Source organism: Saccopteryx leptura, chromosome 6 (assembly GCF_036850995.1).
Source record: "Saccopteryx leptura isolate mSacLep1 chromosome 6, mSacLep1_pri_phased_curated, whole genome shotgun sequence".
NCBI classification, from domain to species: domain Eukaryota; kingdom Metazoa; phylum Chordata; class Mammalia; order Chiroptera; family Emballonuridae; genus Saccopteryx; species Saccopteryx leptura.
The window spans coordinates 18,530,197-18,547,429 of NC_089508.1; positions in this window are offsets into that span (position 1 = coordinate 18,530,197).

The window sequence follows — 17,233 nt, forward strand, 5'->3', positions numbered from 1 at the left end:
TATGTATCACACAACCTTGTGCCTTTCAGGAATTTGCAATTCAGTGATAGGAATAGCAACATAAATGGATAGTTTGAAACTATGTTAAGGACCAAGGAAACAGGGAAGCGCAGGAAATAGAGGCAAAGCCCAAACTTGGTTTTCTTAGAGAGAGAATGCCACAGCTGAGTCTTGATTCTGCATCTAGTCTTTCTTTCTTGAGAAATATGAATAAATATCATAATTTAGTTCATGGCTTTTAAGAAAATAAATTTAGTTATCTTATTTTTCCAGTTTATCTGAGTATAGCAATACCTTTTTCAGGAAAAAAGAAATTGAGTCCCCGGGAAGTAAGGTAATAGACAAAAAACTTTTCCTGAATCCCAGGTTTTCAGAGTTTTACTTACTCCAATACTCTGTTCATCATTTTACACAAGAGATGAAAGGAATTCACAGAACTTGCCCAACATCAAAGTGAATAGGACTTTATCAGACTTTTTAAAGAAATCAAGTAAAAAGATCTGGCGTTTATAATTTCTATTCAGGCAACATGACTAAATATATGTATATAAGAACTTTTAAATCAAAACGTTGTAAGTACAAGTTAAAAAGAGCAATGCATTGGTGGGGGGAAGAAATGAGCATGTCATTCTAGGAAGCCATGAGCAGGAGTCTACGGGATTTTTTACGCTAACAGCATGTTGAACATTGAGAGCAATGGCATCTGTCAAACATCGTTTAACAGGCTTTAAATCTGCACTTAATAATAATAAATGCATAACCCATTTAAACCTGGATTCCTGGCTTTGATTTTTTACGAACATATAGACAAGTATACTTTATAACATGTAGTAAGACTCATGATTTACAACGTACACAAGGATGATATCACTCAAACCTCAGAGTAATGGATAATAGACATTCCAGGTCTGAAAGCACAAGAATAATCCGGAACACGAGGAAAACGATTGCAGAAAGAACACAACAAAAACACAGGACAAACCTGGCACTAAAGTGCATTCCCAGGGCTTTTGTTAAATTCTTTGTAAACTCATTTCTTTTTCTCCTTCCTCTTTTTCCTTCTCTTATAGATCCTGGCAGACATTTCCTTCTTTAATCCTGGGACTTTTTTCCTCACCTTCACCTCATTGAATATCTTGTCTATGGTTATGTCATATAATTGAAACATCTACCTTGGCTACATGTAACATTTCATTACTTGATTTACTATATTCAGGCAAAGTCCTAGTCAGAGTTTAGGTGTGAATATGTGATTAACAAGGCAGTAGAGCAGGGGTCCCCAAACTTTTTACACAGGGGGCTAGTTTACTGTCCCTCAGACCGTTGGAGGGCCAGGCTATAACAAAAACTATGAACAAATCCCTATGCACACTGCACATGTCTTATTTTAAAGTAAAAAAAAATGGGAACAAATACAATATTTAAAATAAAGAACAAGTAAATTTAAATCAACTAACTGACCAGTACTTCAATAGGAACTATGGGCCTGCTTTTGGCTAATGATGGTCAATGTGCTCCTCTCACTGACCACCAATGAAAGAGGTGCCCCTTTCGGAAGTGCGGCAGGGGCCGGATAAATGGCCTCAGGGGGCCACATGCGGCCCGCGGGCCGTAGTTTGGGGACCCCTGCAGTAGAGCAATGTGACGAGTGTTAAACTAAGTTCCATTACTTGACAACTTTGTTACTCTGAGCAAGTAAGAAAGTAAGATATTCTTTTCTTCTTTTGTACCACGGGCTAATAATAACACCATCTAGTTGAGACATTGAGAAGATTAAACAAAATAATTAGGTTAGAGGTCTAAGTAAATCTTACTTAGCATGGTCATCATCATGATCATCATGGTCATCACCTGATGACAACAACATATAGACAAACACGTGTCGTCTCCAAAGCAAGCAGATAGCCTGTCAATCACTTCTACACATTTTTCCTAATGAGTTATTTGATATCACTTTCTGCTAATTTTCCAAAAATTTTCTATAGTAATTTTCTTTATATTTGAGACTTCTAAAAAGTACATTGTTAGAATATAAATTATAAAGAGAGGAGCAGGAAAAGATGAAAGATCATTAATGGGAAAATAGAGGTGAGAGGCGGGTGGATTGGGTATTATTTTTATATATTAACCATTGTGTTTGAACTCACTATTCTTATTTTTATTTTCTCCAGGGTATCTCTTTGTTCCTCTCAATTACTGCCTATAGAGGGTTAGGAAGTTCAAACCTGCCAGGCTTAATCTGAGTAAAATAGATGACAGCACCATCTGATGAGAATGAGGGAGGCAGGGGTGAATGCAGGGGCTAGAGTAAATTGAGTATGTTTTGCAATAGCTCCTCTGGGAAATTGTATAGAGATTCAATCGTGAGTGAATAAAAGGGTTCCCGAGAAGCGCAGAGTGGTGAGAGAAGGCATTTTCAAAGGATCATGTTGGCCTCATTACATGACTCTCTCTATCATAGCTCAGCAATTCTCGGTGAGAAGGAAAGAACAGAATATATTTATTTTAAAAAGATGCTAGTAGAGACTTGAGAGAACAAAGTGAAGTTGGTCTTATTCATCCCGTTTGGAGGCTGAATCCTTGGGGTGTGCATTAAGCTGTTTATTGTGTTCACTGTGTGTAACATTCTGTGTGTTTCATGCAACATAATAAAGATACTGTTTTACACATTTTTTTCTACAAAGAAAATATTTTGTGTTGGAAAGTGTTTAAAAATAAATATTGAAAAATTATATTATCTCTATTTTAATTTACCCAAAATAAAAAATTAGCAATTTGAGTTTTTCATAGGTTTTATATATAAACAAAGAGAGGGGAGACAGAGAGAAATAATTTTATGTATATGAGATGTATATATATATATATATATATATACATATATATACATATATATCAGTATCTATATATGTATAACATTTTCACATTTGTTGTAAATCTCTTTAATTTTTCAAAATGAATTAGTTTACAGATAAACATTGTTTTTATATTTACTTTCATGAATATTTTTTAGAATGAGCAAAGTCGGTCTTCTATTTAATTAACTTCTTCTTTTAACATTATAAACACATCATTTCTATTTTTTTTTTTTTTTTGTATTTTTCCAAAGTTAGAAATGGAGAGGCAGTCAGACAGACACCTGCATGCGCCCGACCAGAATCCACAGGTCATGCCCACCAGGGGGCGATGCTCTGCCCATCTGCAGCGTTCCTCTGTTTTGGCTGGAGCCATTCTACCACCTGAGGCAGAGGCCATAGAGCCGTCCTCAGTGCCCAGGCCAACTTTACTCCAAGGGAGCCTTGGCTGCAGGAGGGGAAGAGAGAGATAGAGAAGAAGGAGAACAGAGAGGGTGGAGAAGCAGATGGGTGCTTCTCCTGTGTGCCCTAAACAGGATTTGAACCCTGGACTTCCACACACTAGGCCAACACCTACCGCTGAGCCAACCAATCAGGGCCATTTCTATTTCTTTATCTTATTTTTTTACCTTCCTTAGGATGAAATCACAGTGCCTTTAAATATTTCCTTTACAGTATTTAAAAAATTTCAGGGTCTATAATGCTTGCTTTATTTATTGAAGCGAAGAGATAATAGTCTCTTCCCCTCCAATTTAATATTTAAAACTTTAGGTAAGCAATCTTAATTTTTTCTATCATTCCACCTTTCCTGTGCTCATAAAATACATCATATCTATATAAAAATACCTCTGTTTTTCCTCTCTTCCCTTTCTTTTGTCTTTTTTGGTTCTTACACAAGAAAAAGTATCATTTAAAAAAATCACTCTGAAACTTGCTCCTTTCTTTAAGCATATTAAAACAAATATTGTATGCCGTAAAATATAGGACTAGTTTTTGTATTCTTGCCACATAATGTCACTAAATCTGAATGCTCTACAATTATGTTCACTATTAGAGGCCAGTTAGCTATTTACAATATTTTTATATTAAAATCTTGTGATACATATTTCTGTTCACAAATTATTATGCATCAATAATATTTTAAGTACTATAAATTCTTAAATTAAAATTCTTTGGCCAACATACATTCACATTTTAAAAATAGACATTATTACTTTATTTGCAATATTGCAGGAATTTATATTATAACCAACAGTACAAAAAGTGACCATCTTCATATCCTTTCACCTGCACTGATTGCTCTCACTCAATATCGCACAATTTAATGCTGTAATTTTGTTTTATGAAATTAAATCTGAGGCTACAAACTTCCTTCTGAGCGTAAGTGTAGCCACCCTCCAGGTCTGGTTATGCATCACTTACATTTTATTTTTATTTCTAGCTGAAAGGAATTTTTCTTAGCCTCATCTACTTTTCTGTGTTCAATAGTTCTCTGAACCAAAGCTTTCATATCCTAGAATGTATATATCATATTACTATTTACCAAGACTTTACATGGAATTTCTTAGTTTTTTATATAACTTTTATATTAGAATAAGTCTTGATTTACAGAGATAATGTGAAAATTGTACAGAGGTTTCCTATTTCACTCACATTCAGGATCCTCTATCATTAACATTTGACATTAGTGCGGTACACTTGTCATAATTAATGAATCAAAATTGACTTATTATTATTAACTAAACTTCTTGCCTTGTACAGATTTCATTAGTTCTCCTTATTTTTTTTAGGGGGAGGGGCAGGATTCCATCAGGGATAGCACATTTCATTTAATAATTAGATCCCCTTGTGACTGTGACAATGTCTTGGTCTTTGTTTGCTTTTAATGGCCTTAGCAGTTTTGAAGAATACTGACTAGGTATTTTGTAGATTATCCCACAGTTGGGACTTTTCTGATGTTTTTTCAGTATTAGACTGAGGTGCTAGGTTTGGGGAAGAAAGACCACAGAGATAATATCCCATTCTCATCACATCATACCAATGATACGTTGATGGTCTGCTGTCAACATGACTTATTGATGGTTCCTTTGCTCACCCGGCTGACCAGCGTGAGGAATCTCCATAGCACTACCTTTTTGTTTTCCTTTCTAAACTCAAGTTATTGGAATGAAGTCACTATGTAAAGCTCACACTCCAAGAGTGAAAGTTATTGTCCACCTTGGGGGAGGATTATTCACATAAATTGTTTAAATTCTTATACCTGTAATATTTCTTTTTCCCCTATTTCATTTGTTTATTCAACTGTTTATTTACATCGCTATAAAGCCATGGATATTTATAATCCAATATGACTTTGTTTATTTTTTTTCTTATAATTTTTGCAGGTTTAATCAATGGAAATTTTGTAAGTTGAACTTTGTGTCCCTTTGACATCCATCACTGTGTTTTGCTTTGACCACATACTTCTTTTTAACACCGTAAGATACCCCATGCTCTTGTATATTTTTTGTCCTGGTCTTAGAATTAGCCATTTCTGCAAGAATCATGCTTCTCTTTTTTAAAAATAGCATTAGTAATGTGGCTCAAATAAGTTTGCAAATATGATGTATGTGTTTTTGCTTGCTTATAGTTTCGCATTGGGTGTGGGGGACAGGCTGTAAGCAGGCAGTGTCCTTATAGCCTAAGAGGCTTAATTTTAAGACTAAGCCTTTCCCACCCTTTTAATCCTAAGATCTTCTCAACACTAAGCTTTTCCTCACAACCTTGACTATTGCATGATGTGGGGTGGTACACTCTAATGAGTAATCCCATTTATGCCTCAGATAAGTGACTTTTATCAGAGACTTCCTTATATTTATACTGGCTTAAAGGCTTTAATTTCTACACTATAAAATAAGGGAGACCAGGGGCTTTCTTTCTCTTGGTTCCTGCTATTAGCATTGCAGAGGAGAAGCAGCCAAGATAGCGGAGTGCTGAAGGAGAAGCCCATTTGTGCAGAGTTTGTGTAGAGAGAAGGAGATGGGGAAGAGAGGTGAATAAGGCTGCTTAGGTAGAAACCTTTGATTCTAGGAATACTCAGATAAGTCAGTGGCTTTGGGAGCCTTGAATGGAAAGGGAAGTGTTTTCCCACTGTGTGTATTTTCTCACCCACCGGTGTGAGCTAGGATTAAATGTAATAACCCACCAGTTCTTGGCTACATTGTTTCATTACCAACTTTCTGAATCAAATGCAAACCTGCACGGGCCAGGTTGCTGTGATGATGCCCACGGCTACTAGCTTTACAGTAATCAAATTCTGGGTATAAGTAAGTTTGCTGCTACTAGAGTGGCATTTCCTAGGTCTTTTCAGATGAGGGAAATAGGAAAATATATATATATATATATATATATATATATATATATATATCCATAGTAACAAATGCATATGCACCTATCCATTTATATCTATGTATATCTATATCCATCTGTGTCTAAATTATGCTGAAGATGAATTCATATAATGTCTCCACCTGTAGTCCTTTCCCACATAGGTCATTCCAGCTCCTCCTCTTGCTTTTCTGTAAACTCCTTTTCCAGAAGTGAGAAACCTGGCTCCCACCATATGCCATTAACTGTTCAGTTCTAGTATACACTGTACAATGATGTCAGATTTATTCCTCCTTGCTCTTATGGAAAACAACTTTGTCAATTAGGGTACAATTCTTAGGCTCAGTTCCATAGTTGTTCTTTTTGCCTTTAGTCTTAAAGACTCCATTCATTTCCAAAGTAATTAAGGTTAGAAGGTGTGGAGGAAAAGAGAACCATATACTGAACCTGACAAGCTCAAGAAAAGCCTGTGGGTTGGCCTTGCAAACATAGAGATGTAAGGTAACCACACAGGATAGTCTGAAATGAAAACTTTCTAACTAAAAACAATTCATGTTGGATAGTCATGACTAGAAAAGTATCTTTCTCTAACAAAAGTCCATGCTTACCTGTTGTAGTATTATAATGTTATAGTAATTAAATATATAAAAATATAAAAAATAAAAATATGGATGATATATAAAAGTAATTAAAATATAATATTAAAATTGTGCCATCTGGATAAGAATTAATATAGTGTGTGCAGTTGTGATAAGCAGACTGACTTCTGAACAAGGCCCAGTTAGTGTGTGTGTGAAGTTATACACAGATAAGCAGTGGCTTGATGTCATAACTTTGTAAGTTAACATAAGTAAGAAGCTTACCTAGGAACATCTTAAAAAGTAGTTTGATGTAACATAACAGTAATTTAACATAAAAGGGGTTCCCTTCGAGGAACTCCCAAAAAGGTGGTTTGAGGTGATAATCCTGTAGATTGACACCTGTTAGAATGTGTTGGCCAGAAAAGGTACTGAAGCTGAGGGGCCCCCTGCTGCAATAGTTGCTCAGACTCCAACGTGTACTTGAACTGTCTCCATGCCGCTCTGACCAAAGACAGCCAAGAGGAGCATGCCAACAGGGCCCCCTTAAGCTGTACCCAGGCACGCCAAAAGGATTTGTGAGTAATAAATTGCCTGTGTGATTCCTGCAACTAACTTTGTGTGTTGGTCTCATGCTTTTCCTCCCGTGTCAGTGTCAGCACTGATTAGTAGTGTCCTCATAGCTGCCTCAAGAGTAGTCTCGAAGAGGCTGCCAGCCTGCTGATAAGTGGAAGTGTCCCACTGCACGGGGAAGTTGGGAAGTGGAATCAGGGACATCTGATCCACTAGAGCTTGGACTCGACCAGGATATTACCTTTATCTAGCTTGTTTGTAGTCTTTTTGCATCTGCAACAAAGGAACAGATAACATGCCTTTGAAATGTGAGATTGATCTTCTTTTTCTGTCCTCTCTGTGCTCAGCCACCCCACCAGAGCAGGAACTATTAATACAAATCCCCTGATGTTATTGTTATCCTGTTAATTAACTAGGGACTATCTTTTTTTTTTTTTAATAATTTTATTTCTTAAATGGGGCAACATCAATAAATCAGGATACATATATTCAAAGATAACATGTCCAAGTTATCTTGTCGTTCAATTATGTTGCATACCCATCACCCAAAGTCAGATTGTCCTCTGTCACCTTCTCTCTAGTTTTCTTTGTGCCCCTCCCCCTCCCCCTGTCCCTCCCCCTCTCCCCCCTCCCCACGTAACCACCACACTCCTATCAATGTCTCTTAGTCTCACTTTTATGTCCCACCTACGTATGGAATAATGCAGTTCCTGGTTTTTTCTGATTTACTTATTTCACTTCGTATAATATTATCAAGATCCCACCATTTTGCTGTAAATGATCCAATGTCATCATTTCTTATGGCTGAGTACGGACTATCTTATTCCTGCCCAGGTAAAAGAAGTTTCAGTATATACATTTTTACTTTTTATTCATTCTCAGAGATTTCCCTGTTTTGCTCTCTCCCACTTTACTAATCTATCACCATTCCAGTTAATTTCATGTAACCCCTTTACGTCACTGCTGTATAAAATAAGTAGTGAAACCACCATTTTCTGGAGCACTTTCTTAATCCCTTGAGACTTTTCTTCCTAGCAATTGTCAACAGTTTGACTGTGGAGCAGATAAAATGTATTATGCTCACTTTGTTAAAAATGGCGCTGCCCACGTGAGGCCGTCGCCCAGGTGATATTAATGTGTGTTGAGAATCCTTGTAGCCTGGGGCTAGGTTTTGGGATTAAGCCTTTCCTACCCTTTTTGATGTGGGGTGGTACAATCCAATCATGCCTCAGAGAAGTGACTTTGTATTAGAGACTTCCCTATTTTGTATGTTGGATTAGAGGTTGTGAAGCTACAATATAAAATGGGGGCAGAACGAGAGTTTGCTCTCTTGGTTCCTGAGATTATCATTAGAGGAGAGAGCAGAGAGCAGAAAGAGGCCATGTGGCCAGGAGAAGCAGCCAAGATGGTGGAGTACTGAGTAAGATGCCAGTTTGTGTAGAGTTTGTATCTGGGATAAGGAAGGAGATGGGGAACTGAGGAGAATAAGGCTGGTGAGCTAGAAACCTTTGATTCTAGGAAACTCGGATAAGTCAGTAGCTTTGTGAGCACTGAATGTGAGTGGGTTTTAGAGCCCAGTGTGTGTTTTTACTTGCCCGCCGGGTGCAAGCTAGAATTAAAGACTATGGCCCACCAGTTTGTGGCTCCGTTGTTTCTTTACCAACTGTCCGAATCCAATGCGAACCTGCATGGGCCGGGCTGCTGTGTTGTTGGCCCTGGCCACTGGCTTTACATTGCCTCACCTAAACTCATAAACAATTATTTTTTTTTTTTTTTCTTTGACAGAGAGAGAATTAGAGAGAGGGACAGATAGGCAGATAAGGACAGACAGACAAGAAGGGAGAGAGATGAGAAGCATCAATTTTTTGTTGCGGCACTTTAGTTGTTCATTGATTATTTTCTCATATGTGCCTTGACCAGGGGGCTCCAGCTGAGCCAGCGACCTTGGGCTCAAGCCAGCAACCTTGAGCTTCAAGCCAGCAAACTTTGAACTTGAGCCATAGATCACGAGGTCATAAACAATTCTTATAGATTTGGAAATTTCTTATGTTGACAAAAGTTTCTTCTACATAACTATATGTAGCATATTTGTAACATAATATTATTATTATTATTTTTTGCCACGGAATGCAGTCTATCTTGGGACACCCAGTCTCACTAAATGATTTTTTTTTAAATTTCCATATATTAAGGTTCATTCTTTGTTCTGTTTGTGTACATGTTTTTCTGCTCCTCTTTATCCCTGGCAATCTTTCTTATGAAGCCAGCTTTGTCTGAAAGTAATGTAAGTACATCTACTTTATTTATTTAGTGTTAAAATAGTTCTTTTTTCCCCCTTTTTAAAAAATCTATCTGACTTTAAATTTAAAGTAAATTTATTAAAAACAAAATGTAGTTGGGTCTTTTTTAAACCTATTCTGTCATTCTCTATCTTTCAACTCATGTATTTACATCATTTACATTAAAAATGACTATTGATATACAGTGCAGTTAATATCTATATCTACCATTTTTATAACTGTGTTTTATTTATTGAAGTTTTTTATGTTTCTTTCTTTTTTTTCTTTTTTTACTTCTCTGGCTTTAATTTTAACTGAGCATTTATATAATTCCATTTTATCTCCTTTCTTAGTATACCAACTATACCTATTTTTTAACGGTTTTCTGTGGTTGGTCTAGAATTTGCAATATATGTATTCAATCGATTCGTGCTAACTTCCATTAGTACTGTCATTTGCTTTATATTTAGTGCAATGACCTCATAACAGAATGTTCTCCATTTCTTTCTCTCCCTGGGACATTGCTGACATTTATTTCACTTATGCATATACCACTGTCACCCAAGACATTATTACTAGTACTGCTTCAGTCAAAGAATTATTTTTCAAATAAATTAAGAATAGAAAAAGTATACTGTATATTTGTTTTCTTTCTGTGATATTCTACCTTTTTATATAGAGACCCATATTTCTGATCATTAATTTTTTTTCCTCCTGAAAACACCCTTCAATTTTACTTGCAGAAGAAGTCTGCTGGTGAAGAATTCTTTCAGGCTTTGTTTGTCTAAGGAATCTTATATTTCTCCTTTACTTTTTAAGAAGAAAATCTCACTGAATATAAAATCTAGTTATTTTGTTGTTTCTTAATTCTAAATATTTCATTCTATGACCTGCTTTCTTGCATAGTTTCTAATGAGAAGGCTGACACAATTATTTTTGTTTTCCCATGTGCTTCTGAGGTATTTCATATTTTTTTATCATTGATTTTTTTTTGTGGCAATTTGAGTAGTACATTGTTGGGCAGATAAAATATATTATGCTCACTTTGTTAAAGATGGTGCTGCCCACATGGAAACCCATCGCCCAGGTGATATTAGTTGCCCTTCTTGCTTGGGATGGATGTGATTATGTTAATATGTGTTGGGGGAGGGGTTTTGCGTCAAAAGGTTTTTGTTGTTTTTTTTTACTTTTTTTCTTTTCTGAATCTGGAAACGGGGAGAGACAGTCAGACAGACTCCCGCATGCGCCCGACCGGGATCCATCCGGCATGCCCACCAGGGGTGACGCTCTACCCACCAGGGGGCGATGCTCTGCCCCTCCGGGGCGTCGCTCGTTCGCAACCAGAGCCACTCTAGCGCCTGGGGCAGAAGCCAAGGAGCCATCCCCAGCGCCCGGGCCATCTTTGCTCCCATGGAGCCTTGGCTGCGGGAGGGGAAGAGAGAGACAGAGAGGAAGGAGGGGTGGGGGTGGAGAAGCAAATGGGCGCTTCTCCTATGTGCCCTGGCCGGGAATCGAACCCGGGTCCCCCGCACGCCAGGCCGACGCTCTACCGCTGAGCCAACAGGCCAGGGCCGCATCAAAAGGTTTTAAAAGGAAGAGAGATCACATTGTTATGGGGGGGGAAGAGTGATTATGTTCTAGGAATGTGATGGTGAACCTTTTTATAAAACCCGCCCACTTTTTTTTTTTAATTTTTTTTTTTATTTATTCATTTTAGAGAGGAGAGAGAGAGAGAGAAGAGAGAGAGACGGGGGGAAAAGCTGGAAGCATCAACTCCGATATGTATCTTGACCAGGCAAGCCCAGGGTTTCGAACCGGCGACCTCAGCATTTCCAGGTCAATGCTTTATCCACTGCGCCACCACAGGTCAGGCCAAAACCCGCCCACTTTTGCAGTGCTGGTCAACCTGGTCCCTCCCGCCCACTAGTGGGCGTTTCAGCCTGCTGGGCAGATAAAATGTATTATGCTCACTTTGTTAAAGATGGCACTGCCCACATGGAGGCCGTCGCCCAGGTGATATTAATGTGTGTTGGGGGCGGGCTGTGGGCAGGCAGGATCATTGTAGCCTGGGGCTTGGTTTTGGGATTAAGCCTTTCCTACCCTTTTTGATGTGGGGTGGTACAATCCAATCATGCCTCAGAGATGTGACTGTATTAGAGACTTCCCTATTTTGTATATTGGATTAAAGGTTTTGAATCTACACTATAAAATGGGGGCAGAATGGGAGCTTGCTCTCTCGGTTCCTGGGATTATTAGCATTAGAGGAGAGAGCAGAGCAGAAAGCAGAGAAAGGCCACGTGGACGAAGCCAGGAGAGGCAGCCAAGATGGCGGAGTGCTGAGTAAGAAGCCATTTAGTGCAGAGTTTGTGCAGGGAGAAGGAAGGAGATGGGGAACAGAGGTGAATAAGTCTGGTGAGCTAGAAACCTTTGATTCTAGGAAACTCGGATAAGTCAGTAGCTTTGTGAGCACTGAATGTGAGTGGGTTTTGGAGCCCAGTGTGTGTTTTTACTTGCCCGCCGGGTGCAAGCTAGAATTAAAGACTATAGCCCACCAGTTTGTGGCTCCGTTGTTTCTTTACCGACTGTTCGAGTCCAATGCGAACCTGCATAGGCCGGGTGGCTGTGATGGTGGCCTGGCCATGACTACTGGCTTTACACAGCTTTCATGGTGGGTGGTAGCAGAGCAACCAAAGGGCATTGCGTTTGGCCCACCATGAAAGCTGGAATGCCCACTAGTGGGTGGGAGGGACCAGGTTGACCAGCACTACAAAAGTGGGTGGTTTTTATAAAAAGGTTCGCCATCACAGTTCTAGAAGAAGCCCATGCTGTAGGAGAGCAGAGAGGAGAGCACAGGAAGGCCACGTGGAGGAGAGGAGAAGCAGCCAAGATGGCAGAATGCTGAAGGAAATGCCAGTTTGTGCAGATAGAAGAAGATGGGGAACAGAGGTGAATAAGGCTGGTGAGCTAGAAACATTTGATTCTAGGAAAGTCAGATAAGTCATTAGCTTTGTGAGCACTGAATGAGTTGGTTTTGGAGCCCAGTGTGTGTTTTTACTTGCCCGCCGGGTGCAAGCTAGGTGTTGGGCGGATGGAATGTATTATGCTCACTTTGTTAAAGATAATGCTGCCCACGTGGAGGCTGTTGCCCAGGTGATGTTGATGTGTGTTGGGGGCAGGCAGGATCGTTGTAGCCTGGGGCTTGGTTTTGGGATTAAGCCTTTCCCACCCTTTTTGATGCGGGGTGGTACAATCCAATCATGCCTCAGAGAAGTGACTTTGTATTGGAGACTTCCCTATTTTGTATATTGGATTAAAGGTTTTGAATCTACACTATAAAATGGGGGCAGAATGAGAGCTTGTGCTCTTGGTTCCTGGGATGATTAGCATGAGAGAGCAGAGGGAGCAGAGCAGAGAGCAGAAAGAGGCCATGTGGCCAGGAGAAGCAGCCAAGATGGCGGAGTGCTGAGTGAGATGCCAGTTTGTACAGAGTTTGTATCTGGGATAAGGAAGGCGATGGGGAACTGAGGAGAATAAGGCTGGTGAGCTAGAAACCTTTGATTCTAGGAAACTCAGATAAGTCAGTGGCTTTGTGAGCACTGAATGTGAGTGGCTTTTGGAGCCCAGTGTATGTTTTTACTTGCCCGCCGGGTGCAGGCTAGGATTAAAGACTATGGCCCACCAGTTTGTGGCTCCGTTGTTTCTTTACCGACTGTCCGAATCCAATGCGAACCTGCATGTGAATGGCCATGATGGCGGCTCCTGGCTTTACACTAGGATTAAAGATAATGGCCCACCAGTTCTTGGCTCCGTTGTTTCATTACTGTCTGTCCAAATCAAATGCGAGCCAGCACGGGCCAGGTGGCTGTGATGGTGGCTGTGGCTACTGGCTTTACATACATGCTGAGTTATGATTGTTTTCGTATTTATCTTAGTAATGTTCTTTGAATTTCCTGGATAACTTAGTGTGTATCATTCATTTGAGAAAGCTTTAGTCATCACAAGACCAGTGGCCACTGACATCATGGCCATGCAGGTTCACGTTGGATTTGGGCAGATAGTAAAGAAGCAGTGGATCCAAAAAATGATGAGTCATTCTCTTTATTAAAGTCTCATACAGGCAGAGAGCAAATAGGCAGGGAAGACCACTTCCCTCTCATTCAAAGCTCCCAAAGCCCTGAGGCATTCTCCAGTCCCACAACCTGGAAAATCTTCCCCAGTTCCTCCTGGAATCAAAGACCTCCACCATCCTTAGTGGAGCTTCCAAAGCCCCTCAGCTTCGGTTCCACATCTGAACTCCTTCTCTTCCTGCAAAACCCAAGCTGGGGGAAAAAATCCTTTCTCCAGCAAACATTAGCCATACAATGGGCTATTCCATGCAGGAAGGTAATCTGCAGTTTGCAATTTGCTGCCCTGAGAGCAAGCACCTCAGGCTTTCACAGAATGCATACACATTGCACTGCCCAGGCCATGGCACTGCCTGGGCCATTGCAAAATACAAGCAAGCAAACCTAAAGAACACATTTTACAAACTAATTTGCCCAATAGTCGTCATTACACCAAATAGTTCTTCAGATCTGTTTTTTTCTCTTGTCCTTATGGTGGTCTAATTATGTGTATGCTTTATTTTTGGAAATTACATTATAGTTTTTCCATGTATTCTTCCTCTTTAATTTCTTTTTTCTTTGCATTTATCTTTTAAAGTTTCCATTGAGCTATCTTCAAGCTCACCAAAGGTGTGTTGATTCTAAAGATTAATCTATTGAAAACTTTATTTCTGTTAGTGTTATTAATTTCTATTATTATTATTCCTTAGAATTTCCATTTCTGTTGACATTACTCTCCTCTCAGTTCTGTATATTTAGGTTTTAATTGTCTCACTGAGTTATAGATATAGTGTTTCAAGTTTTTCTCATAGTTTTATCAGATAACAACAGCATGGTGGGGATGATGCCTTGTATAATCATGGTTTTAGTGGGAGAAGAGGCTATGAAGCTCCGTAAGTTATTTTGTTAGATAAAAAAGGTTTGACAGCAGATTAAAAGCATTAATATTATAGATGAGAAATTTTCAGTTAGCATGTGTCTGAACTATCCCATCATCATGAATATTTTTATTCCCAGACTGGTTTCTCTGATTTCCAATAACAACCACTTTCAAAAAGCCAAAAAAAAAAAAAATTGTTTTCTAGAGATTTTAAGGTTGCAGCAATATTGATAGCTAATAGCTATGTGAACTATTCACTGTCTCTGAACACTTCTTTGTTGAAGAATAAGCTTTCACATGTTGATTTTTTTGTTGTTTTGTTTTGAACTTACATAGTAATATGGTTAAATGCTTTTTTCCTCCATCAATTGCAAGGATGCGTCTACAGTGGTCTATAAAATATAACCTTATATAACCTTAGCTTTGGTGTTGCCTGCCTCTTTGTGAAAATCAGATGATTTATGCAAGTGATTAATGGATTGTAATTGCAGAGAGCCTTAGAATTTAGTAGCTTTATAGAAAAATAAGACCTGAGGTGACTTCAGCAAACTAAGTAAAATTTCTTCCATGAAAGTTCTAAGGTAACTTAATTTAAGAACCTAATATTTGTATTTTACCACACAATGAGAAAGAAATATAGGATTATTTTCTAAGTGGTTATAATGATCAGAATACATTGTCTATTGGAGAAAATGTGACAGCAATGTTTTGGGAGCCTTGGACCAATCACAAAATCATTTGAAAGATTTTCTTTTTCTTACAAATTTTACCTACAGAATATTTGGAACTCAATGCATTGTCACCAAGTATCAGAGACCATGAAGTAGGCATCCATTTTCCCAGAAATCTTATTTAAAGACTTGCTAAAAAGACTGCATTTAAAATTTTAAATAATCATGCCATAAAATAGAAGAAAAAATTAAAATAAATCTTCAAAGGAAGATTTCAAGAGCCTAAGGGTTGTTGATTTAGTTTGTATCACACCAATGCTCCAGTGCTAAAATTCTTACTTTACTTCTTTGTTAGAAATTCATCATTGGAAAAGTTTCAAAGGCAGAAATTTAGGAATAGAATTTAAATCATGATTAACTAAAAAAAAAAAAAGAAAAAGAAAAAGAAAAAAAAAAAAGAAAGCTCATTCATCACAGCAAGAGAAAGATAGCATATTTAGGAATTAATATAAAAAGAGATGCATTGAATTTATGTACGTCAGCATTCCGCTGAAGAAGCAGAATCTTTTAAGTGATAGAGAAACAGGATTTATTACAGCAGTTAGAGCTTTTGCAGTGGTGAGAGCTGGTGGAAACATCTATGCAAGGCCGTTGTCTCTGCCCAGTGATGGACTTGACATTGCTACAGGTCTGCCAGATCAGCAACCAAGAAAGGAATTTGGACCTTGGTGGGGATGAACGGAGACCCAAAGTAAAAACTGCAACTCATAGAGTCAAACTGAGGTCTTATATCACCATTTCTAACTTTGATGTCATGAACATCATCCAGGAAAAGGTAACACTTTCACCAGAGAGTGGCACAGGGTTCTTATCAGTATTCTTACTCCCAAGGAATGGGTTGACAAGAGCAAGAAGGATCTATTTTGGAGTGAACTGTTATTGTGAAGATTCTCAGGAAAGACAAGCTAATAATTAAAGTAGGAACATGCTCGCTACACCCAGGATTTGGGTAGGAGTTTCATCACTGGAACAAAGCAGATTCTAAGCATTACAGTGTTTGAGTCACTGTAGGCAATCCCTTCTGACTAGGGACAAATTATATCTGTTTCAGGAGGGATTTATTAAGTAGGTCGTTGCTGAAGGTACTCAAATGTGGGTCATAAAGAAAATGAAGAACCAGAGGAAAAGGAGAGAAGAAAACTAATAATTCCTGAGAATTGAATGGGAGAGCAGCAAAGGAAGGAAGGAAGAATGGAGAGAAACAGAAAGAGAAAGAAAAGGAGGAATGAATGGGGAAAGGTGCAATAAACTACCACCAGAAAGACATGTTTTATAACTTATTTCATCTTATCCTTTCAACACATTTATGGAACTATATTTTTAATTTTATAAATGACTAACTAGAAGACAGAGAATCAAGTATCGTACCTACAGATGTAGAGTAAATCCTGGAGCAGAAACTCAAGTTCAGGTTTATTTCATCATATTATTAGCTTCCACTACTGTCCTTTGTCATGAATCCAAGTAGCTAATTCTAAGATGATCCCTCTAGATAGCTTTGGAGTGAGGCAGTTTCTCTAACCTACTGTGGTTGTTTTGTTTAGGATTGAAGTTGAAGATCCAAAAAGCTAAGGGCTCTTAGCGAACTTGTATTATTTTAAAGGTACTGATTTGTAAAGTAATATGGAAATATTTATACTTATATTGAAGCAACACAGATCATTTTCACTACAACTTCTTAGTGGAATGAGTTTGTTGTGGTCTTCCATCTTGAATGTCAAGCAATTTGTTGGGTTTCTCTTCCTAGTGCTTGATAACATTGAAGGCAGATCCCAATGTTTTCTTGTCATTTTTGGATGTGAGAATTGTATTAAATTATGATCTTACAATGTGTACTACATGCTCACAATACATTTACTTAAAAGTTTCCC